The sequence below is a fragment of the Heterodontus francisci genome, chromosome 5 (genome assembly GCF_036365525.1).
Source record: "Heterodontus francisci isolate sHetFra1 chromosome 5, sHetFra1.hap1, whole genome shotgun sequence".
Taxonomy (NCBI): domain Eukaryota; kingdom Metazoa; phylum Chordata; class Chondrichthyes; order Heterodontiformes; family Heterodontidae; genus Heterodontus; species Heterodontus francisci.
This window is the reverse complement of record NC_090375.1, coordinates 129,355,187-129,381,047: the sequence shown is the minus strand read 5'-3', so window position 1 is coordinate 129,381,047 and position 25,861 is coordinate 129,355,187. Positions and strand designations below refer to the sequence as shown.

The following is a 25,861-nucleotide window of genomic DNA, read 5'->3' as shown; positions in this document are numbered from 1 at the left end:
ATAATGAGCGATTGTGTTTTCAGTTTTTCCAAGGCCCTTCTGTTGAAGTTATGGTGGGCAATCAGGAAATCTCTTGCGGAAATTCACTTAGTGAAACTGTAATACAAACAGGAAATGCTGGAAATACTCAGCAGGTCTGGCAGCATCTGTGGAGAGAGAAGCAGAGTTAACGTTTCAGGTTAGTGACCCTTCTTCAGAGCTGGTGAAACTGTAAGACTAGGGGATTATAATTGACTCCTGTGACCCTGGATTAGAAGGGCTCCCTACTCAATTGTTATCCAGTGCCTCTCGATTTAGGTAGGCTGCCAAGAGTCACTTGTCACACAGGAAAATTGTCTACTTATACCAGAGGAAATAGGAAGAGGGCAGAAAGTTGCTGGAAAAAGCAGACAGAGACAAAAATAAGTGATGGACAATGAGATAATGAAATGATACCTGAATAATATCAGCCTCAGGATTCTCTGAGGAATATCTGTGTGCAAAGGGTATTTTCTGTAATTACTGTAACTCCCAGCTTCTCAGCTGCACACTAAGCCAGATCAGATACTGGCCAAGTATGTTATTGGTGCTTTGTTCTAGTTGCTAGGCAACACCATAGCAACTTACAGTTGCATCTACATAAGCACAGAGATGGCATGTTATGTTATAATGTTGGTTGGCATAGCAGTGACTCTATACTGAGACAATGGAGTATAAATTGGTATGCATTGCGACTGTTTGTTGGGCGTAAAGTAGTGAAAAGCATACCAATTTAGCAGTGGGATGGCCTGTATCTAATTTGTGTAGGCATAGATCCTGATGTTAAATTTTAGGAATCCCAATGCCTAAAAACAAATTTTTGAAATTTGTTGCTCTTGAGTGAGACAGGATCAGGGTTCTCCATGGCCGGTAACAAGTAGGTAGATAGTTTTGCAAAATCATTACTGTGCAGCTGGGGGACAAGGATTGTTTCCCCCCAACTCTAAAGGAGTCACAATCACCCTCCCTCACTGTGTAGCCCATTCAATCCCCCACCTCAGGACGTAACCTCAGAGGCATACAAATTCACCAGAAAAAACAACAGACCTGAGTATTAGGAACAGTTTAGAATTTAGCAAAGGAGGACCCACGGATTGATTAAGAAGGGGAAAATAGAGTACGAGAGCAAGCTTGCAGGGAACATAAAAACTGACTGTAAAAGTTTCCATTGGTATGTGAAGAGGAAAAGATTGGTGAAGACAAATGTAGGTCCCTTACAGTCAGAAACAGGGGAATTTATTATGGGGAACAAAGAAATGGCTGACCAACTAAATGCATACTTTGGTTCTGTCTTCACAAAGGAAGACACAAATATCATAGCAGAAATGTTGGGGAACACAGGGCTTGGTGAGAGGGAGGAACGGACGGAAATCAGTATTAGTAGAGAAATGGTGTTGGGGAAATTGATGGGATTGAAGGTCAATAAATCCCCAGGGCCTGATGGTATGCATCCCAGAGTACTTAAGGAAGTAACCCTAGAAATAGTGGATGCATTGGTGGTCATCTTACAAGATTCTATAGACTCTGGAACAGTTCCTACAGATTGGAGGGTAGCTAATGTAACTCCACTATTTAAAAAGGGAGGTAGAGAGAAAACAGGGAATTACAGACCAGTCAGCCTTATGTCAGTAGTGGGGAAAATTCTACAGTCCATTATCAAAGATTTTATAGCAGAGCACTTGGAGAACAATGGGAGAATTGGGCAGAGTCAGCATGGATTTACAAAAGGGAAATCATGCTTGACAATTCTACTAGAATTCTTTGAGGATGTAACTAGTAGAGTTGATGAGGGGGAGGCAGTGAATGTGGTTTATCTGGACTTTCAGAAGGCTTTCGACAAAGTCCCACATAAGAGATGAACGTGTTAAAATTAAAGCGGATGGGATTGGGGGTAGTGTATTGCGATGGATAGAAAATTAGTTGGTAGACAGGAAACAAAGAGTAGGAATAAACGGGTCTTTTCCGAATGGCAGACAGTGACAAGTGGGGTACTGCAGGGATCGGTGCTAGGACCCCAGCTCCAAATTTGCAGATGACACAAAAACTGGGTGGGAGTGTGAGTTGTGAGGAGGATGCAGAAAGGCTTCAGGGTGATTTGGACAAGTTGAGTGAGTGGGCAATGCATGGCAGGTGCAGTATAATGTGGATAAATGTGAGGTTATCCACTTTGGTAGCAAAAACAGGAAGGCAGATTATTATCTTAACAGCTATAAACTGAGAGAGGGGAATATGCAACGAGACCTGGATGTTCTCGTACACCAGTCACTGAAGATAAGCGTGCAGGTGCAACAGGTGGTAAAAAGCGCAAATGGTATGTTGGCCTTCATAGCGAGAGGATTCGAGTACAGTAACAGGGCTGTCTTGCTGCAATTATACAGGACCTTAGTGAGGCCACACCTGGAATATTGTGTGCAGTTTTGGTCTCCCTAGCTAAGGAAAAATCTTCTTGCTATAGAGGGAGTGCAGCAAAGGTTTACCAGACTGATTCCTGGGATGGCAGGACAGACATATGAGGAGAGATTGAGTCAGTTAGGATTATATTCGCTGGAGTTCAGAAGAGTGAGGGGGGATTAGAAACCTATAAAATTCTAACAGGATTTGACAGGGTAGATGCAGGAAGGATGTTCCCGATGGTGGGGGAGTCCAGAACCAGGGGTCATAGTCTAAGGATACGGGTTAAACCTTTTAGGACTAAGATGAGAAGAAATTTCTTCACCCAGAGAGTGGTGAGCCTGTGGAATACACTACCACAGAAAGCAGTTGAAGCCAAAACATTGTATGTTTTCAAGAAGGAGTTAGATATAGCTCTTGGGGTGAAAGGGATCAAAGGATATGGGGGGAAAGCGGGAACAGGTTACCGAGTTGGATGATCAGCAATGATCACAATGAATGGCAGAGCAGGCTCGAAGGGCTGAATGGCCTACTCCTGCTCCCATTTTCTATGTTTCTATGTAACTGAAGGCTATTGTTACGGTCACGTGAGGAGGGGTCAAAGGGCTTCCCTCTTTTCCCTCTCCTTGTTTGATCACAACAGGTTTAATTCTTTCTTAAAGTGGGTGTACTGGCCAATTCAGTCGGTGTTTGATTACTTACTTGCTATGATCAGAGCAAGAATCAATCGGACAGGTTTTCTTGACTTTAACAAAGAAAGAGGTTAGCTTTATTGTACCTAAATTGAACTAATGAGAATAATAAACTACGCACCAACTCTCACACACACACACACACACACACACACACACACACACACACACACACACACACACACACACACACACACACACACACACACACACACACACACACACACACACACACACAACAAAGTGGGTCAAGGTAGATTGGTTGAGTTAGAGACCATAGAAAAAAGGGGTATACAGTCTGTGGGATGCAGTAATTTGGCTGGCTTCTAGCTGAATTTGGTGGTCCTGAAGCTTTTAGTTTGAAGCAGTAGATGACTGGTTTGGTTGGTTTCCTGGGAGACAGTGATGTGGATGATTTCCTCCAACAGGGTTTCTGATTGTAGCCAGAGTACGCAAAGATTATTTATTTATTTCATTTTATTTATTTAGAGATACAGCACTGAAACAGGCCCTTCGGCCCACCAAGTCTGTGCTGACCAGCAACCACCGATTTATACTAATCCTACATTAATCCCATATTCCCTACCACATCGCCACCATTCTCCTACCACCTACCTGCACTAAGGGCAATTTACAATAGCCAATTTACCTATCAACCTGCAAGTCTTTGGCTGTGGGAGGAAACCGGAGCACCTGGCAGAAACCCACATGGTCACAGGGAGAACTTGCAAACTCCGCACAGGCAGTACCAAGAACTGAACCTGGGTTGCTGGAGCTGTGAGGCTGCGGTGCTAACCACTGCGCCACCTTGTCAATAGGCAGAGTTTGAAGCTTGTAAGCTGAAATGGAGAGAGAGAGAGAGAGAGAGAGAGGGGGGGACCCCCACTTGGGTCTGCATGTGTCAGAGTCCAGAAGCTTCTCCTTGCTGCAGCAGAGAAACACAAGCTTAAAACCACAGGTGGTGAGGGACTTGTCACATGACAGTCACCCAGTGATTCAAACATGGCAGCAGTGTTTCTCTTCTTGCAAAAGAAGAACAGGTAGTTCCCTTAAACTTCCTGGATCTTGGTTCTTGCTGGGATGAACAGCCATTTTGTCTCCAACTCACAGGCCTTGCAATGTTGCATAGAGTGTTTCAAATTAGGTAGTCATCCTAAGCTGCCAGAAAAGTCATCCTTCATCTGTTCTCTCTTAAATTTCTTCAAACAAATATAAATTCAGATCTCCAGTCAGTGGATTAAAGAAAATTATCATTCAAGCAAGTTGGCGTGACACTATTGTCAAGGAAACAGGCAGCCTGGTATTGATGTCTAAGCTTAGTTGAAATGCCTGTGGAGATCCCTGCACTGGCAGCTCGTGCTGAATATGCTGATGAGGCTGAAGGACCAATATCCATTGATCTTCATGCCCTTTAGGTGTGGGCTGGTTACGCAGTGCCAGAAAAACAGGCTCAGCCCAAAGTCCAGCCCATATCATTTACTCTGGTAGTACAGTTTGAATCATTTGGAATCTATACCGAGACCTGAATTTCCAGGGTGTTCTCCCACTTGTCCGCTGTAAACTTTGGTGGAAGGGCCATAGAAATCCTGGAAAAATAGCATCAACTGTGCTCCCGCCATTTTCTGGGAATTTTGCGACTCTTTTGTCAAAGTTACAGTGGACGAATGGGAGAACCTCCCTGAAAATTCACCCCATCATGGATCCCCAATTTCACTTGATTAACAGGACTCAAACCTTGTGGTAAAGCAAATCTAGATACCTGCACTAAATATAAGAAAATAAATATTGCCATGGAACATGTATAACAAAGATGACTACAACAGAGCAACTGTTGAGGTTGTATAATGAAAGAAGAGGAATTAAATTTTAAAGTAAGGGTGAAAAGTGTTCCTGATGTCTTATTGGGTAAAAGTACCACTTGCACCTGAACTTCTTCTGATGCTTTTCTGGAGGATACAGCATGTAAATATCACGTAAATGAATGTCAGACAGCACCGGTCTTAAACTTTCTCGAATAGCATGGATACAGTTCAGGGACAAACTGCTCCCTGAAAAACATGGCACTATTGATTCCAGAGCTGGTGCTTAGGGTGATGCCTGCTTAAACGACAGAATGGTATTACCAAGAAAGGTCTTTATTTTTGGCTTGTTGAAGAAAAATGGTTTTGCTGTTTCTGTACTTGGTGCAGAATGATATTAGTAATTAAACTTAGTGACGGAGATTGTGTTCATTATTGTGCCAAATGCCTTTATGATATGGCTTATTTGGATGAAATTCTTAACTGCGCACCAGCAAAATAAAGAAAACAACACGACACAATAATAGTGCTGAGGGTGAAAGGTTACAGAAATCATCTCTGTGCTTTGGTTTCTGGATCAATCTGTTTAAAAGCAGCAACTGCAGTTTCACTTCCAGATAACCTCCAGGTGTTAACCACATGGGATTATGAAAAAAACACACAGAAACCTGCATATTCATCATATTTCATAGCTTGAAATAAACAGCCACAACAACTGCCCTACCCTTTTCCACATTGTAGTCAATCCTTGGTTTACAGACTGACCAGTTTCTGTGTTCTAGAATTAGAGATTTCTAAACAAATCTCTTTCAGAAAGCTGCTCAGAAGCTGAGCATTAAACTCTTACTGAAAAACATGGGTATTTCACCCAAAAGCTACAAAGACTACATCGAGCTGCCTTTAACCCTAATTGGAGGATGAATTAACAGCGAAATACATACCCTAGCATAAATTTCAGGTCTGGAGTATTTTAATTCCTGGAGCTCATTTAAATACCAATGGGAAGAAGGTGCAAAGCAGATGCAGGCTGATAGAAAATGGGCAAGGAATGGTCATACACCAGCTTCCAGGTAATTGGCAGGGAGGCTGTTTCAGGAGAGAAGGGCAGTTGGACACGAAGGCTGCGACTTTGAATATGGGGTCCGGAAGAGTACCTCCGTTACTCATGATCTCACAAAAGATATTTTGTAACTTACCTAGAGGACCACTTTGTCCTTCCCACCGGCTTTCGACTGGTTTCAACCTGGCAGGGAAACTACAGTGGCTTACCAGCTCAGGGCGAGGTTAAAATTTCCCCTCCTCATTGCTTTCCTCAATTAATATAGTACCTCTTCCTCACTGCAGTCCTCACTCTGTACAGTACCAGACCCTCACTGCACCCCTCATACAGTACAGCACTCCTCCTCACTGCAGCCCCTTACTCAGTACAGTACCTGACCCTCACTGCAACCCCTCACTCAGTACAATACTTCCTTCCCACTGCAACCCCTCATTCAGTACAGAGACTCCTTCTCACAGCAGCCCCTCACTCAATGCAGTGCCTCCTCCTCACTGCAGCCCCTCACTCAGTGCAGTGCCTCCTCCTCACTGCAGCCTCTCAGTGCAATGCCTCCTTCCCACTGCAGCCCCTCACTCAGTACAGTACCAGACCCTTACTGCAGCCCTTCACTCAGTGCAGTACCTCCTTCTCACTGCAGCCCCTCACAGTGCAGTGCCTCCTCCTCACTGCAGCCCCTCATTCACTATAGTGTCTCCTCCCCACTGCACCTCTCATTCAGTACAGTACCAGACCCTTACTGCAGCCCTTCACTCAGTGCAGTACCTCCTCCCTGCAGCCCCTCACTCAGTGCTGTACCTCCTCATAATATCATAGTAATTACAGCACGAAAGGAGGCCAGTCAGCCAATCATGTCCATGCCAGCTGGCAATCAGCCATCCTGCCTAATCCCACTTTTCATCTTTTGATCCATAGCCTTTTAGGTTACGGCACTTTAAGTGCATATCCAAGTAATTTTTAAACGTTATGAGGGTTTCTGCCTCTATCACCTTTTCAGGCAGTGAGTTCCAGATCCCAGCCACCCTCTGGGTGAAAAAAAATCCGTTGAGACCCCTCTACACCACTTAACTCTTACTCTAAATCTATGCTCCCCTGGTTATGGACCCCTCAATCAAGGTGAATAGGGGCTTCCATCCACTTTTTCTCGACCCCTCATATTTTTATACACTTTAATTAGGTCTCCCCTCAGCTCCTCTGTTCCAGAGAAAACAACCCTAGCCCATCCAATCTTTCCTCATAACTAAAATTCTGTAGTGCAGGCAACATCCTTGTAAATCTCCTCTGTATCCTCTCTCCTCTTCACTGCAGCCCCTTACTCAGTGCAGTAACTGATCCTCACTGCAGCCCCTCACTCATCACAATACGTCCTCCTCACTGCGGGCCCTCACTGAATAAAGTATCTCTTCTACAGAACCCTTGACTCAGTGCAGTACCTCTTCCATTGAACCTCCTCACTTAGTTCCTCCTCCTACCCAAGTGCCCCATCACAGCATAGTGCCTTTGTCTCAAATAATACAGCACCTACCCATTGCAGCATACATTTCACATGTTCACAACTATGCATACTGAAATCTTAGTGATATCACTGGAGAGAATGAAAACTATATGACAACACTACAGAATTTGTATTATTGATAAAAGAAGCAAAAACCACTAGAAATGTTGCAATGTGTACAAGAGATAAGTTAGGAAGTATTAATTAGATGATAACAAGTTTGTGTTTTAAAAGCCTGAAGATTACAGCTGGTGTAAATTGTGAAGGTGCTGCATCATTCTGAGATCCTGGGATGGCATGAGTTAATGTAAAAATTTGTGCAGTGAATCTCAATTTCAACATGGTGGATGCAAAAAAAAAGGACCAGCTTGTAAGCTGGCCTTTTTGTAGCTATGAAGGAACCAGGAAAGGGAAGTTCACAAGAGCAATAACCACAGCTTTTTTTTTTAATTCATTCGATTTGATCATCACTGACAAGCCCAACATTTATGGCCAATCCCTAACTTCCTTTGTGATGGTGCTGGCAAGCAGCCTCCTTGAAATGTTGGCATCCATGTGGTGTAAGTATACTCAAAATACTACTAGGTATGGAGTTCCAGAAATTTGATCAAGTGACAATGAAGGAAAGGTGATATATGAATAGAGTGTGACTTGGAGGGGAACTTGCAGGTGGTGGTGTTCCCATGTAGCTATTGCCCTTCTCCTTCGACATGATAGAGGTTGCAGGTTTAGAAGGTGCTGTCCTTGGAGAGTTGCTGCAGTGCATCTTGTAGATGGTACACACTGCTGTCATTGTGTATCGACGGTGGGGGGAGTGAACGTTGAAGGTGATGGATGGGGTGCCGATCAAGCGGGCTGCTTTGTCCTGGATGGTGTTGAGCTTCTAGAGTGTTGTTGGAGCTGCACCCATCCAGGCAAGTGGGGAGTATTCCATCACACTCCTGACTTGTGCCTTGTAGATGGTGGACAGGCACTTGGGAGTCAGGAGGTGAGTTACTCGCCGCAGAATTCCCAGCCTCTGACCTGTTCTTGTAGCCACAGTATTTACGTGTCTGGTCATTGCTGATCCCCTATATATTGATGGCCGGGGATTCAGCAATGGTAATGCTGTTGAATATCAGATGCAGGTGGTTAGATTCTCTCTTGTTGGATATGGCCATTGCCTGATACTTGTGTGGCATGAATGCTACTTGATACTTATAAGTCCAAACCTAAATGTTATCCAGGTCTTGCTGCACTGGGACATGGACTGTTTCAGTATCTGAGGAGTTGTGAATGGTACTGAGCACTGTGCAATCATCAGTGCACATCTCCACTTTTGACATTATCTTGGAGGGGAGGCCTTGAACTTCTGCATGTCAGGCTCCATACAAGCTGCAGCAGGTGACAGTGCCAACATCTTGCAATTTGCTGTCCTCTGTTGTATAAGGGAGGTCACTGAATTTCTGCATGCCAAGACAGGGGAACACAATGCATTCTCTCTTTCCAAAGAGAAGCAAATGGAGTGAGCACATAGCTTCGCCTAGATAGCGGGTTTCCCAATATATAGGCTGTCGTTAACTGCACACATGCCACTTTGCAAGCACCACATCTAAATGCAGACATGTACCAGGACTGCAAAGGGATCCCTCAATGTCCATCTGGTGTCTGACCTTATTCAGCACATCATGCAGGATAATGCCCATTATTCCGGAAGCAGTCATGTTGCCCTTAATTTTTGCCAGTCTGCAGTACCATCGGTATTTGAGCCACCGCAAGAAATTAGAGGGTGGCTACTGGACAACAAGGGCTATCCGCTGACTCTCTGGCTCATGGCCCCAGTGCACAACCCATACACACATAATGACAGGCATGTTGCCACACAGAATGTCATCATGCAGACCACTGGTGTGCTTAAACAACGTTTCCACTTCCTGGACTAGTTTGGAGAAGCCCTGCAATACTTTCCAGAGTGTGTGTTATGATTCATCATTCTCTGCTGTATTCTGTGCAACATCGCTATAATGAGGGCATAGCCTTTGCCACCAGCTGTACAGTGAGCAGCTGAGGAGGAGGAGGAAGAGGAGGAGGAGTAAGAGAAAGAAGAGGAGGAGGAAGCAGCCAACATAGCTCCCTTCTGGCCCAGCTGTCCATGATTGGCTCATCTGACTGCGATGCCAGTGAATGCAACCCTAATTCTCCATTCAACAACAGCCATAAACTTACCTTCCATCTGTCACTGATCACCACCCATGGCCACAATGCTGAAATAAACCCAAACACAAAACAAACATTTCAAACCAAGTTCTTCAATTAAACCATTCAATATTCCATACAAAAGTCAACTATTCACCCTTGTGCATTCCCACAGTGCCTGTCTTCTGTGTGCCTTTGCCCGTCCGAGTGCTCCTACACAGTGTTACTCCAGTGACTGCCGCATGGTTGGTGGAAAATTGCTGACTTTCAATGGGGGAGACTGCAGATGGCCTTGCAGGGTGACCTGTTGCAGCTCTGGCCCTAGAAGGCATGCCGGGCAGCAGCAGCCTGGACTGGCTGACAGGCAACAGCAAGAACACTGGAGGGGTGATAGTGGTGGGAAGACAAATGCTGTCTTTCTGAGAGAGGACAGCAGGTTCATGCTCCAGAGCTACTGTCTCTCATCCTAGGCAGTGCCTCATTAATCCTAGCAACATGTTGAAGGACAGATTGCTCGAATGCTGTGAGAATCTGCAAGACCCTTTCAGTACTGGTATCCGCAACCATGATGGCAGCCGTCTGAGCTTGCTTGGCTGCAGGCTGGGCTTGCATGACTTCAGGCTCTGCTTTCAGTGCAGCACAGATATTGGGTGCCTTCTGCTTGTGCTGCAATGGAAACTGAGACATTGGCATCAGACGCTGCATCATGGTTGGGTCTACAAGTGTGGTAATACAGTTGGCCACCACTTCTGTGCTGGAATGGATAGGCTCCAAAATCTGTGCAAAACTATGGTCAAAGTTGGTGCTGGACTCTTCCATGCTCCTTAACAGTGACCGCAGTCTTTCTGGCAGACCTGCCAATGGACCGAGCATTTCTGTGTGAATACCCATCAGCCTTTTTATGTGTGCTGCCTCATCAAGGTCCTCATCAGAGTCCTCTGCAGCAGAACATGTGTGTGACCTTGTCCTCTGGTGAGCAGACAAATATGCTACCTTTGTACCTTGCCCTGTGTCATGCTAGGCCCCCACCTACCAAGAATGAGGCACATTAATTTTGTCATGAACATTGATTTTAAACTATTACTGGAGTGAAGAAAGGACTTGTTAAATTGATCAGCCGTGGTTAGAAAAGACATTTGCATATTAACTCACAGACAGTGTTTGGAAAGACAAAGCAGCCATTCCCTGACACATTCAACCCACAATGGACTTTTGATCACCAGACATTGAAGGTGGGGGGAGCTCGCATTCCAGGTTGACTGCTAAGATGGCCGAATACACAAACGGACATGGTCAAACCAGCTAGTCACATGACTAACCTGCTGGGCAACCTGAGATTTTTGAATTTGTACAAACAGTTTGGGAAAAAAGCAGAATGCTCCTGGACTGAGAAGATCTCTCCTGTCTGCTCCCATCTCTTTCTCTCAAGCCTCTGAATCCACTGAAGACACATGAACCCTAAGAGAGAAAAGTCTCCTACAGGCGAACAAGGTTTAAGAAGAATACTGGCCCCCAATGAAAAGCAAGATCTACCTACAAACAAGGACTCTACAGTGAGCTTGAAGACCCATAACAAAAACTCTTCAGCCTCAAACTTTTCCACTGTATGTTTCTTCTGCTCTTTTCTGTCTCTATTTGCATGTGTGTATTGCGTATGCATGCTGGCGTGGACACGTCTTGTATCCATAGGTGTTAACTAAATTAGAGTTTAAGTTTAATAAATTTCAACTTTTCTTCTTTAAACCTAAGAAAGCCTGTTTGTGCTGGTTTCTTTATCTTGGAATTGGAAAGCGATGAACAAGGATTCACCAAGGGGGAGCTAAAAACACAGTGTGTTTAAAATGAAACCCTGTTACAGTAAGACCAGGTGAAGGCTGAGACGGACCCCTAGACACCTTTCTCACTTGGTCGTAACACGTGGCTGCAGGCCATTGGTACCCGGTGTCTCACCACTTGCACATCCCACCTCTAAGCTAGTCTCTTAAGTGTACGCAGTATCAGTATCTGAGCAGGTTATGGAGTGTGAGAATGAGTGACAGTGTTTCACTTTCATCACTATCTTCATGCACTTCCACCACTGCCTTGCCAGGTGGCAGTTCTTGGGCATCTGAAAGAAGAATGAATGCACAAGTGTAGGGTTGTGGTGAGGGGAGGGGGAGGTGCATGCTTACATGCAGCCATCACTGTCCCTTGCTGGTTAGTTCCTGTGGCCTGTGACTTGTGGTTGTGTGCAACCTTTTCCTGCAAGAGAGAGAGATGTGTATCAGTAAGTGTGATGCAATGTGCTTGGGTAATGTAGCTGTCATGGTTGGTTATCTGGCAATGTGTGTAAGCTGTGGGATGTGGGTGTGAGGCTTGTAGCAGTGCTAAATGTTTGAGGGTGAGGTGAGGCAATGAATGTGCGGTAAGTGTCCTGATTAATAGAGATTATTGATAGGTGAGTAACGGGGGTGTGGTGTATTGGCAGAAACTGAAGTTAGTGGTGCATGGCATTTGAAGACGCATTCACTGACTTTGACCACTCATGTGAGATCATTGAATTTCTTGCGCCACTGCATCCAAGTACACAGGGCTACATTGCTGGCATTGACCATGGCAGCTATGTGCTCCCATTGACTTCTCAGAGTTTGTCTGAAGGCCCTCTGGCCCCCTATGGATAGATGTCCTCTCTTGCCTCTCTTTTCCTATCCATTTCCTGGACCAAGGCCTCCAATACTGCATTAGAGAACCTTGGAGCCTGTTCTCTCCCCTGTTGCAACATAGCCAGTCTCCTGCAGGTCAGACACTCATCCCCAGCCACTTCCGTACCTGCCCCAGTCAAAATGCATCTCCCCTTTAAGTGGTGAAGGTTGACTTTAAGCAGTGCTCACCAGCTTGAACTTGTGCTAGCCTCTCATGATTTTGCACTCACTGCTCTAGTGTGCAGCCACTCAAAAGCACATTTAGCATTGGCTGCATGCTGCAATCATGCAGATGACCAGGCAGAATGAAGTTTTCGTGCTTTAACAGGTGCAGGTTAATTGCACATCGCGATGCCTGTGCCTGTTTTTGGGCCTTAACTTGGCCACAAAATTCAATTTTTAATGAAAGAAGCACATGCATTTATATAGTGCCTTTTTGTATCTCTCCTAAATGTCTCAAACAGCTTCACATATAATAACAATTATAAATAAATTGTTTTGAAGTCCAATCACTGTTGTTATGTAAGCAGGGATTTTGCACATAGTAAGATCATGCAAACATCAATGAGACGCATGACCAGTTAATTTGTTTTGTGGTAGTGTTGCTGAAAGGAGAAAAGTTAGCCAGGGCACGAAGAGAATTTCCTACTGTTCTTCAAATAATGCTGTTGGATTTTTAACATCCAGCTGAACAGACAGATAATGCTTTTGTTTTGTTTCAGATAATGCTTTCGTTCAGCATTTCATCTGAAGGAGGGCACTTCCAAAATTTCAACATTCCTTCGGTTGTGCACTGTGTAACCACCATAGCTTATGTGCTTAAGGACATGGAGGATGTCAATATGTAATGATAGAGACATTGCACTATGAAATACTGCAGGTTCTGTTCATTGAAGCTCGAAAAGCACCTTGATGAACTTATAGTGGAAACATCAGCAAAGGAGTGGATACAGTTGTATGATGAGAATAAGTAATGAATGTAATGATAGAAAGAACTTTTATATAGGGATCAGTGACCATAGTGGTATTAGTAAAACAATACAGGGGAATGATGCAGTGTTGGAGTTGCTGTTTTTGTAAGAGATGTTAAACCAAGGTAGTCTGCCTCTTAGATCCAATGCCACACTGCGAAGAACAACAAACATTTAATGCTTCCTTTTCCTGCAGCCTGATGGTTTTTTTTTTCCAATGATGGTTACCCTTCCCTATTTCCCCCTCCACCATGGCTAAATGGTGAGGCTTATGGTATACACCTCTGATCCTGTTGTCGCAGGCAAACCTGGACCAATGACATAGGGCTTTGTGTGGTATTGAGATTCACACCATATGAGGTTGTGCATGCCATGGCGATGAGAGGTGAAGATGTCATGTCCTTTTAAAAGAAGTATCTTTGAACAAAGACTACGAGAAGTCCTATGGCAGGAAAAGTGAGCTGAGGGAGGGATTTTGAGTAAAGAAAGTGCTCGTGTGTTTAGAGAGTTTGCCCTTAGAAGAAGTGAGTTTCCCCAATGTCCAGGTGCTAAGTGAAAAAGTATGATAGCTAAACAGATGAGTGAAACTGAATGGGTGACAGAGGATGTGTATAGGCATGAGAATTTTGACTTAACTTTGGCCATCCTATTGTGGTCATTGAATCTCTTTCTGCATGGTGTGGCAATTCTTGAGGTGATGAAGGTTGCACTGACTACCTCTCCAACCTCCCTTACCACATGTCAATGGGGCCTCCTGTCCTCAGTGCCCATCAGATGGTTACTCCTGGCCCTCACTTCTGACAGCAGCACCTCCAATGATGTATTTGAAAACTTGGGCCTATTCCAATTGCTAACACCTCGAGGTTGCTGCTTTTAAAGCCACACCAGAACTGTATTTCCATCCCTCCCAATTGCATTAAGCCAATGAATGGCTGTTTTCTGATCTGCAAACTACACTGCTGTCTAATGAGGGTTCCAGAAAGAATTTACGGCAAGTTAGCAGCAGGTATTAGAGTTGCCACAGACCTGCCAGAGAGAGGAAAAGCTGCATCACAGGATTTCAAGAAGTATTTTCTATGTACTTGCACTTTGAAATAATTTATGAATCTCAATAGATTTTCAAATACTTGGCAAGTAGGTAAAGGGAAAAGGTTTATACCATAACCATACAGATTACATACATTTAAAAATAATAGGCTATTGTTCCAATCATAAGCACAACTGCCCCATTAAAAATCATAACCAGCTACTTAGCGATTTCAAATGTGGCTGACTTTTACAAGATGTTTCAGAAATTCTGCAAGTTGCCTTAGGCAACTGTAAATATTTTTGTATTCAGGCAAGTTGTTCCCAGAATCCCAAGCTCGGGTTCTATTTTGGTTTATTAAGATCTCATCACCTTCCCTCAAATCTGTTGCAGCTGTCTCTGCCAGTGTGCCAGCAGACATCTAAAATAGCAGCATCATCGGATGAATCTTTTTATTTCATAAAGCTGCCTTCAATATAGAAAAGCCTTTTGCTGCAGTTTAATCCAGAAAATAACAGGCTTCACATAAATTAAATGGCATTTAAAGACCAGTTGCAGTAGCTGCTAATGCATGTAAAAATATTCAAGAATGGTGAAAGGCCTAAAAAGATTATGATCACCTGATCTTGGTTTTGCTGTACAGTACTTACACCTCTCCACATTCATTAATTTATTGAGCAAACAAAACTGTTTTTTCACACACTTCATTTGTGCAGTATCTTACAGTATAGAGATATAAACCAAATCTATTGTGAGAAATGAGCTGATTGCTGTTTTAGATGTGAACTAAATCCCAATATTCTCCGTTGCTATTATGAAGAATTGCTAGATACCTGTTTAGACTGATTTTTTGCCACTTGTATAAATGGTACTGCACAGTAATAAATTTGATAAATGCAGTCTGGTTAAAAGGTGTGTGAAATTTACCATTATCACAGCATCAGCTCAAGATATATGAGGCACATTATACTTAGCAGTATCGAATTATTAAACAAAAGAGCAGTCTAGTGAGCTTTAACGCAGTAAGGTTAAGTCATACACTGTTAAATATAGTCATACCGTCGTGAAAAGTACAAAAAGGCTAGATTTGTTTTTAAAACTATTTCGTCCTAGTCACAAGTTGAAGTTAGAGATAGGATTCAAAATAAACTGAATTTAAACTCTAAATACAAACAAATGATTTCCATAACCACAGGGATTTGTAAATTGCAAGGGATTATTGATATCCCATGAAAATCATTATCATGTGTACTGTTACTTTGCATTAACCAGCTGTGGACTAACTTGGAACAACTGCATTATGTTCATTAAGTTTCAAGGTAAACATAGCTCATATCCTATATTTAAGAAAAGAGATAGAACAAGCCCTGGGAACTTCAAACTAGCTAGCTTAACATTTGTGATAGGAAAGACAATGGAATCTTTACTCAAAGATGCAATAGAAAAACATCTAGAAATCCAAAATATATTAAAGCATAGTCAGCATGGATTTCAAAAGGGGTTATGTTTGACCAACCTTATTGAATTTTTTGAAGAAGTACAGAAAGAGTAGACAAGGGTAATGCAGTAGGTGTCATATATTTGGATTTTATAAAAGCTTTTTGATAAGGTGCTGCATAATGTCATGTGTTCTTTGTGTTATCTTGAGTAGCACAATGCGTTACATGAATTCCAATTTCTTGAAGATCTCAAACAGGTTTATTAACAGCTAACTATTGTATACCATACAGAGAAAACTATATACAGAACCTTTATCTAGGGCAGGGTTGTCCAACCTTTTTGAGTGGAGGGCCGCATTTTGATTTTTGTTCGGCCCAGGGGGCTGGTGAGAAAATTTCGAAAGATAAAGGCATTAAAAATTTATCTCACTAATAAAACAACAAATGTGCATTTTTGTAAAGAAGCTTTAAATGAGAAGACTAATTTATTGACTTACTTTCTCGTCACTATATTGGAAACTGATTTAGTGATACACCTGGCATTATTTTTGCTTGCATTAATGTCAATCTCTGCCTGCATACTTGATGTAGAGATGCAGAGTATTCTGGATAGATATCCATCTGTCAGGAATGATCTTTATCTCTCTCTCTGCCTCTGTCTCTCTCCCTATGTTCCCCCCTCTGTGTTGTTCATCCATTCTCTGTGTTGTCCTCTCTCTTTGTGTCCTCCCTCTCTCTGTCCTCCCTCCCTGTCTCTGTCCCCCTTCTCTCTGTCCCCCTTCTCTCTGTTCCCTCCTCTCTCTCTGTTTTCTCTTTCCCCCTCTCTCTCTGTTTTCTCTTTCCCCCTCTCTCTCTCTGTTCCCCTCTCTATCTTTGTTGCCCCCTCTCTCTATTCCCCTCTCTCTCTTTGTTCCTCCTCTTTCTATTCTCCCTCTCTCTCTGTTTTCCACTCTCTCTCTGTTTCCCCCTTCTCTCTCTCCCTGTCCCCCTCTCACTCTTTGTTTCCTCTCTCTCTCTGTTTACCTCTCTTTCTTTGTTTCCCCTCTTTCTCTGTCTCCCCCTGCCCCTCTCTGACAGTTGCACTGAGTGGGAGTGCTCAGCACAGCAACTTTCAGTTGGTCCGTTTATTTAAAGCATTGCACTGAGTTTCACAGCTAACAGCTGCTGAAGCAGGAATGTGCTTCCCAAGATTGGATAGATTTGGGCTTTTCCGGTGGGCTTTTAAAAAAAGTCGAAAACCCCTAAATCCGTCAAAGTTAGGAAGCACATTCCTGCTTTAGCAGCTGTCAGCTGTGAAACTGACAGCGTGATGTTTTATAAAGGCCAGTCTACAAGAAGACAATGGAAAATTTTCCATCTCCAGTCATGGAGCCCTGGCAAAGATGAGGACCATCCCCGGGAACAGTTTACACCCGTGGGATGGATGAAAACCTTTGGCAGGCCAGATCCTGGCCCACGGGCTGTATGTTGGACAACTCTGGTCTAGGGCGTTACAGTTGCAGAGTGACTGTGGCTCCTCATCATATGACTACATCCTGCGACTTAGCTCATTAGCATACTGAGTTCTTAAAGGGGCATCACTTTGAAGCGATCATACAACACAATAGATTCATGACTAAGATCAGCTTGTGCAGTCAAGTTGCAGAATGGTTAGCAAGCTGGCTACAAACAGAAAATAGATAGTAGAGGTTAAGGGTAGTTACTCAGACTGGTAAAAGGTGGGAAGTAATGTTCCACAGGGATTGGTACTGGGACCACTGTTAATGATTTAGACTCAGGAATCAGAAGTATAATTTCAAAATTTGTGAATGACATCAAATTGGGAAGTGCAGTTGATATAAAGGAAGAATATGACAAAATAAAGGAAGACATTAATAAGCTTGCAGAAAAATAGTGATGCAGGTTAATAAGGCCATAAAAAATCAACCCAGCACTGGGATTTATTTCGAAAGGGATAGAACTGAAAAGCATAAAAATAGTTAAACTTGTATTGAACCTTGGTTAGACCACACTTGGACTACTGTAGACTGTCTCCATATAATAAAAAGGATACAGAGGTGAAGGTGCAAAAATGGTTCACAAGGATAATACCAGAACAGGAAGAGTATACTGATTAGGAAAGGCTGAACAGGCCAGCGGTCTGTTCTCCAACAAAGAAAAGGTTGAAGGGTGACATGATAAACGTATCTAAGATCATGAAAGAATTTGATATGGTATATGTAAAGAAAAATGTTTCCACTTGTGGGGGAGTCCAAAATAGAGGGCATAAATATAATATAGTCACTAATAAATCCAAGAGGGACTTCAGGAGAAACATCTACACACAAAGAGTGGTTAAAATGTTGAACTTACTACCAGGGGTAGTTGACTCAAATAGCATAGATGCATCTAAGGGTAAGCTAGATAAGTAAATGAGAGAGAAAGGAATGGAAGGATATGCTGATAAGGTTAGATGAAGTGTGATGGAGGAGGCTTGCATGGAGCGTAATCAATGTTGGACTGCTTTCCTGTTCTATTTTCTTTTGTTACCTTAAACACAGACATCAGTTGCAACAACTGCAGAATCAGATCTTTGTCTTTAACGAGCTCATGTTACACAATCCAACATGAGTACTCAATCAAATCATACAATACAAATCACATAATTATATGATTATTACTAAGTTCATGATTCACTAGAAGAACTGAGGTACCACACTCCACAATTCCATCCTGACTACAGCAAACAATCATTTGCTGAAAATACTTATACTAACTCTACCTTTTGATCTCTATATTCCATGCATACTAATACTAAACTACAATATATTAAAAGACAATGAAGACTTCAGATAACATGAAGTCATGAAGGTAGACTCACACTCATCTCAATCTCTACCAACGATTTTGTTACCATGGTTATATAGTCCATTTAAGCTCCTTATTCACTTTATTACTATTAACAGTAAACAAACAACATGCCCCATACCCTTAAGACATGGATGACTGACCGTCCCATTACTTCAGCTCCTCATCCTGTACAAAACATCCCTATTCAGCAGAACTGAAGGCTGTTTTAACTCATCATGTGCTGATCCCACAAAAAAAAGGTAAATTGAAATACATTGGCAGTGTGAATTCACATTCCCACATGCCCTGTTTCTTTCTGCCAGGAGTTATCTGGCTAACATTTGTACATTTTAGCCCGCTCAACAGCAAACACCAGCATGGCCTGTCTGTGTGCTGTCATGCACATCGGAAGTGTGATGATACAACATTCACAGACTAACTCTGAAGAGTTATGAGAAAATGGATTTAGTCTTTAAAAAATTAACCTTTATTTTAAAAAGTGAACAATGGACCAAAATGGCCACTGAAGAAAAAGGCTTTGTGTATTCAAACAGTCTGACAAAGACAAAGGACAAATCTTCAAAGTCAAAAGATGTTAATGAAACTCCTCATACACCTATCCTAAAAACATTCCAGAATTGAATGTCTTCTTCTAAAACAAAGGATGTGAAGTAGCCACAGTCTGGGCAGTTGTGTGATCACCAAGGGTAGGAAACCAGAGTGTCTCCTACCAGGAGGGGAGATGTGACACAGTTTTACCTTAAAACAAAGACAGCCAGAGAGAGAGAAAAAGAGAGAGGGAAGGAGAGAGTGAGAGAGAGAGACCCAGGAGGTGAAGCTACTTGCAACAGCTGACATTCCAGAAAGCTAGAAAGCACATGCCCTGCTGAAAAAAATATGATATCTACACTGTACAGCAGAGAGAGCAGGAAATGACACAATCATCTTCAACAGAACCTTCAATCAAGAGAGAAAACTACAATCATGTCAGGCCTGCAACCATCTAGAGCTTGAGTCTCAAGAGAATTCAACAGGTTTATTGTAACTTTTCTCCCCCACTAAAAACCATCTTCCTCTTTCCCTTCTCTGTCTATTTCTTCATGTGTGTGTGTGTATGTGTGTATGAGTGTGTGACAGAGTGTGTATGTGCACGTGCACGGGGGCGAATGAATGAGTGGATGTGGTTGCGACATTTTCGGGATAAGGTGCATTGATCAATAAACAATCGACTTTCTGTTTTTAAAACCTACAAGGAAACCTGTTTCTGTCTGTTTATTTGAAAAATACAACACCAAGGGGCTAAACTCTTAATACAAATATACTTGCTGCGGTCAGGTGGGGAGTTGAATAGTGGGAACCACCCACGTCATATCACATGGCCATAACAAATTGGGGGCTCAAAGCCGGGATCTGAACTGCCTGACAAACGAGAGATTTGGAAACCAGGAGGAAAATTGCCTTCTAAATTGTGGAAAAATAAACACACAGGTTTTCTTGTATTCTTCTGTTTTTTTTCTCTACGGTGCTAGAAACAAAACAGATGGCCACATTTAATGCTGAGGAGTTTGGAGAGCAGTGAGAGATATCCCAAGATAAGTTTTTGTAGAAGGGCTTAATGGCAAATGCTTGAAGGTTCCCTTAGTTAAAATCTACCTACAGGGTAAGTTGATCACTGGGGTAGTGACAGTCGGAATCATTCCGAGCTTACTAATGCAGGGGGTAGACCTATTGCTGGGCAATGACATGGCAGGAAGCATAGTATTGTACTCAGAGGGTCCAGAGCAGTCCACGGAGACTGGAGAAAGTAAGAGGAGAAAAAAAAAAGCTCTGTATAACTGCAGTCAGCTCAGAAAGTCCCAAGAATCCCACTGGGTTGTGGTGGGGGGTGAGGAGGTGGGGTGGGGGGGGGGGGTTGGTGACAGAGCCAGATAATTTAAAAGGGCCCAGATAGAGCTAAAAAGAGTTAAAGGAGCTACGATAAAAGCCGAAAAAACTGATAGAAAAGCAACCGACATATGGTTAGCTGAAAGCTTTTTTCAAGATTTAAATAGGGACGAGGAAAGTTTCCAAACAGGAAAGCCAAGAATGAGGGAGATACTCACCTAGTTGAAGTGCCACAAGGGTGTGCAGTGGAAGCTGGAAAACCACCTGTGAGCAGTAGTGTCCCAGAAGACATGGGGCAGATTAGGGAAACACCTATCTTTGAAATAAAAGGAAAAGGGATAAGGCGTATTGATTAATAAACAATTGACTCTCCTGTTTTTAAAGCTTACAAGAAAACCTGTTGCTGTCTGTTTATTTGAAAAATAAAGCACCAAGGGGGTAAACTCTTAATACAAATACACTTTGTCACAAAAGTGCGCTATGCCAACTGATGAATTTTATTCCACCGACTGAATAACTGAATTAAATTTTTAAAAAGGAGCAAATAAAAGGTGACTGCTAGCAGCTAAAATGGCCTCCACAATTTGTATCACTATATCCTACATTCCAATGCATCGAGGTGGAGATGTAGGGCTGGATTTTAAGAGCCAATCATGGCAGCAAGCTCGAAAAATGGCGGCTTGCACACCAAAGGGCCACCACAATCTCCCGCGCGGCAACTCATTTAAATAGCCAGGGCGGCCCACCACTTCCAATCACATGGAGGGGGAAGGCTGCCTGTCCCCGGCAATGGCGTCAACTGCCTGTGTGTAGGTGTTGACGCCATTTTTAAAGGGCAGCCAGCCCTGCCGGTCAATTTGAATTTTTAATGCAGTATCCCGCCAAAATTGATGCAATAAATTTCTAATGCCCCTTTCCCATCCCCCAGTAACAATAACATTAACTATTTGCCCTTCCCTCCCCAAGACACTTACCTTTTAAATCTGACCTTCTCCCCCCAAAACTGCACAAAATTTAAAGTTCACCCCTTCCCACCCTCCTTTAGATCCATTACATTTATTTGACCCTGCTCCCCCCACACTGAAAATCTTAACTCCTCCCCCCTTCCCACCAGTATCATGCCAGCTTTCCCCGGACGGGGAACGGAAAGCGCAGGAGTGCCGGCCGCACGCCGATGCTCGCGGCGGGCCCCGAAGATTTATGGTAAGTTTATTTAAATGTATTCATGTTATTCATTTAAATATTTAAATGCTGTTCCTGTTGCCCAGCGGTGAGAGGCCACATTGAGCCTCACCGCTGGCGGGAGGATCAGGCCGGGCCCTCCCAACCTTGGCCTCCATGGCAGGCTGCTGCCGGACCCATATTCTGGCCCCTCCCACCACCTCCCCCACCACCCCCGCCACGGAGCCCAATGTCATGGGCTTGGTAAAATCCAGCCCGTAGTGTCTGCTCAGTCCCCAGCAAGAACAATGACCTGGGAATTTTGAGTGAACTAACTGTCCTGTCCCCATTAACAAGACATTAAGGCAATCACTTGAACAATGGAACCATGGTTGAGAGAAGGGAATTCCTAGACATGAACAGATTAAGTTGTAAAAGGAAATACACACTGGGTGATGGTCATGTGACAGGCCCATCACCTGGGTGTTAAAGCTGGTTGTTTCTCCCTGCAGACCAGACAAACAATTGGACACTGACCAGAGAAGACCCAAGTGGGGTCCCTCTCTCTCTCCAGTCCATCTTGCATGCTTCGAACCCTGCCTGCTGGCCGTAAACACCTAGGTCTATCACTGGTGCAGACAGAGACCCCGTGAAGAAAATCATCTGCCTCGCTGTTCTTCAGGAGAACAAGTGAACCAACTGGCCACACCGAGTTCAGCTGGAAGCCAGCCAAGTCACCAAACTTATTGCTCGGGCCTCTTATCTGACCCATCCACACTCTGTCACCTATTTGTGTGTAGTTATGATGGTGCTTCTATATTTTTTGTTTAGTATGTTTTTGAGGACTTATACTTAAATTGTGGAGATGGATTTGTGGAGATGGCTGAAGATTTCATAAAAGCTGGACTTTGTTTTGTTGTTGATATTTCATTGAAAGGACACTTGACTGAAAACATTTACTGGAAGAATCAAGGAGTGCTAAAAACAACCTCTACTGGAGACCACCCCCTCCCTACCTTTATAATGTCCTCAAGCACTCCACCCTCACCTCACTCCTGTACTCTAGGTTCTTCTGACTCTGTCCTCTTGTGCATCCCTCTTTCTCTTTGGCCAACCATTGATGAACATCTCTTCAGCTGACTCGGTCCCAGTCTCTGGATATCCCTCCCTAAACATTTCCAACTCCCCCTCCTCCACTAAGACCATCTCTTTGTCCAAGCTTTTGTTACCCCTATTAATATTTCCTTCTTTGTTTTGACATCTGTTGTCTTATGCCTGTATGAAGCACCTTGGGACATTTTTCTTCATTAAATGTTATACATATTTGCAAGTTATTGTTGGTACTTCTGTTATAGTGGAATGTTGATTGACTTGGCCAGAATCCCACTGATTAGTATAGCAGAAAGAAGCTGTTGTACAAGCTCCAATGTGCGAAGTACTGAACTGCTGAGCAATGTGACTTGAAACAGCTTACTTCGAACTGTTGCACAACCTCTCCTCTGCAAGATATTGCCCAAATTATTTGTGCTATGAAAAGGATATTAGTGCTTTTGTTTTGTTGCATTTATTGCTCACAAACTAACACTGTCAAGTAGGCATCTGCTTAACATTCATCAGCATGAGATTGCTGGTCTTGGGCTGAGAACATGAATGGAATAGAATAAAAATACTAACATTCTCTTAATAGGACTAACTTTGAGGAGGAGCAGAAAGAAGGGAGGCTGAGCTGCAATTTAAAAGTGCAAGTGAGTATTGATTCGTATAAGTGAGATTTGATCATTATAGCTGCATGATAGCTAAAGTAGCAGAATTTCCAGTGTCTTGTCTGATCTCTCGGCATATCTTTGGTAGAAGATTGGGACTCTGCAGAAATGGTGGGAGATTAGGAGAAATCCTGCAAAAATCCTCCCTCATACTGTCAGATCTTAATAGAATCAGATGTCATTATAACAAAATTAATTATTACAGATAGTCTATTATTAAAAACTCCTTCATGTACTCTGAAGAAACATGACAACTTTATTGAACACACTCTCACAACTAACTACCTCCATTAGTGATAAGGCGAGAGTACGAATGATATAGAACACAGAATTATAAATTGTATCATCGTAATTGGTTCTAGAAAATAAAAGTGGCAATATTTTATTTTCTCCATAAAATAGCAATATTTAGTTTGATAGTACTAGCAGATTTTACTGTATTGATACAGTGCAAATTACTTATGCCAAAGCACAAAATGTTTTTTTAGTGAATGCCACTTATCATAACACCTATGACTAATGTTACGGCTACGTAGTGAGGGGAATGGGTAGTTCCCCCTGTTTAACTCCCACCTGACTGCAGCAAGTGCTTTTGTTATTTGGGTTTAACCCCTTAGTATTGTATTTGTCAAATAAACAGACAGTAACAGGTTTTCTTGTAAGTTTAAAACAGAAGATTAATTATTTGTTGAGCCATCTGCCTTATCCCAAAATTGTCGCAAATGCACTTGCTCACGCATTCACTCACACACACACATACACAAGAGACAGAGAGGAAAAGAGATAAGTGATCTGAAGTGAGGTAGGGTTACAGAGTTCATGGTAAACCTGTTGAATTCTCTTGGAAGTAAAGTTCTTGTTGGTTGCAGGCCCAGAGGTGTTTGTAGGTTTCTGACTTGGTTGAAAGTTCAGTTTGAAGACAAAGAATTATTTCATTTTCACTGCTGCATAAGTTGAAAATGTAGAATTTACAGCAGAATTTATCCTTCTGGCTTGCTGGATTTTCTCCCCAGCTCTCAGCTGGACAAGCTTCTTGGTGATGCTTTTTCCAGGGTTTCTCTCACCATGTCTCCAGAGAGCTCTCTTTTAAGTTAAAAGTCTCTCGCATCTCGCCTCTGTTGGGAGACACAGATCTTCCTCCCTATGGTGACCGACAATGGCCCAGGATGTGGCTACTTTACACATTTTGGACTGGGTTGTAAGGAGCCCTCGACGTCGGAATCCGTTGCAGGGGGTGGGGGCCTGAAGATGGCCTGGATGAGGCCCGCCACAGACCTCAGCGCCTGCAGGGCCTGGCCCGATCCTCCCAGTGGTGGTGAGGCACTGTGGTGGCCTCCCTGCTGCTGGGCGACAGGATCTTAATTAACGTATGCAAATGAATGCATTTAATGAATTAACATGCTCTTAACTGGGATCTTACAGGCCTGTCATGATCTGCAGAGTGACAAAGAACAGTACAGCACAGGAACAGGCCATTTGGCCCTCCAAGCCTGCGCCGATCTTGTTGCCTGCCTAAACTAAAACCTTCTGTACATCCAGGGACCGTATCCCTCCATTCCTCTCCTATTCATGTATTTGTCAAGATGCCTCTTAAACATCGCTATCGTACCTGCTTCCACCACCTCCCCCGGTAGCAAGTTCCAGGCACTCACCACCCTCTGTGTAAAGAACTTGCCTTGCACATCCCCTCTAAACTTTGCCACTCCCACCTTAAACCTATGTCCCCCAGTAACTGACTCCTCCACCCTGGGAAAAAGCTTCTGACTATCCACTCTGTTCATGCCGCTCATAACTTTGCAAACCTCTATCATGTCGCCCCTCCACCTCCGTCGTTCCAATGAAAACAATTCGAGTTTATCCAACCTCTCCTCATAGCTAATGCCCTCCAGACCAGGCAACATCCTGGTAAACCTCTTCTGTACTCTCTCCAAAGCCTCCACATCCTTCTGGTAGTGTGGCGACCAGAATTGCACGCAATATTCTAAGTGTGGCGTAACTAAAGTTCTGTACAACTGCAGCATGACTTGCCTGCGTTGCCACTTACAGTGACCTGTGGACCTGTATGCCCAGATCTCTCTGCCTGTCAATATTCCTAAGGGTTCTGCCATTTACTTCCCACCTGCATTAGACCTTCCAAAATGCATTACCTTACACTTGTCTGCATTAAACTCCATCTGCCATTTCTCCGCCCAAGTCTCCAACCGATCTATATCCTACTGTATCCTCTGACATTCCTCATTACTATCTGCAACTCCACCAATCATTGTGACGTCCGCAAACTTACTAATCAGACCAGCTACATTTTCCTCCAAATCATTTATATATACTACAAACAGCAAAGATCCCAGCACTGATCCCTGCGGAACTCCACTAGTCACATCCCTCCATTCAGAAAAGCACCCTTCCACTGCTACCCTCTGTCTTCTATGACCGAGCCAGCTCTGTATCCATCTTGCCAGCTCACCTCTGATCCCCTGTG

The 25,861-nt window shown here is 43.3% G+C and overlaps 1 protein-coding gene across 7 annotated transcripts in view; it reads right to left on the bottom strand.

Moving 5' to 3' along the window:
• Positions 1-25,861, bottom strand: part of pkia (cAMP-dependent protein kinase inhibitor alpha) — a 143,379-nt gene that overhangs the window by 37,050 nt on the left and 80,468 nt on the right. Inside the window, exons 2-3 of one of the 7 annotated variants that reach the window (XM_068030935.1) lie at positions 20,677-20,774; positions 16,056-16,128 (exon numbers count right to left, since the gene is read on the bottom strand). The exons of 1 other annotated variant lie outside the window; for it this stretch is intronic. The gene's annotated coding sequence lies outside the window, so the exon portion shown is untranslated. Of the gene's footprint in view, positions 1-6,096; positions 6,125-9,657; positions 9,696-16,055; positions 16,129-20,676; positions 20,775-24,210; positions 24,276-25,861 lie in introns of those variants that run through there. 5 more of the 7 variants (XM_068030936.1, XM_068030938.1, XM_068030939.1 and 2 more) reach the window with 5 other exon arrangements.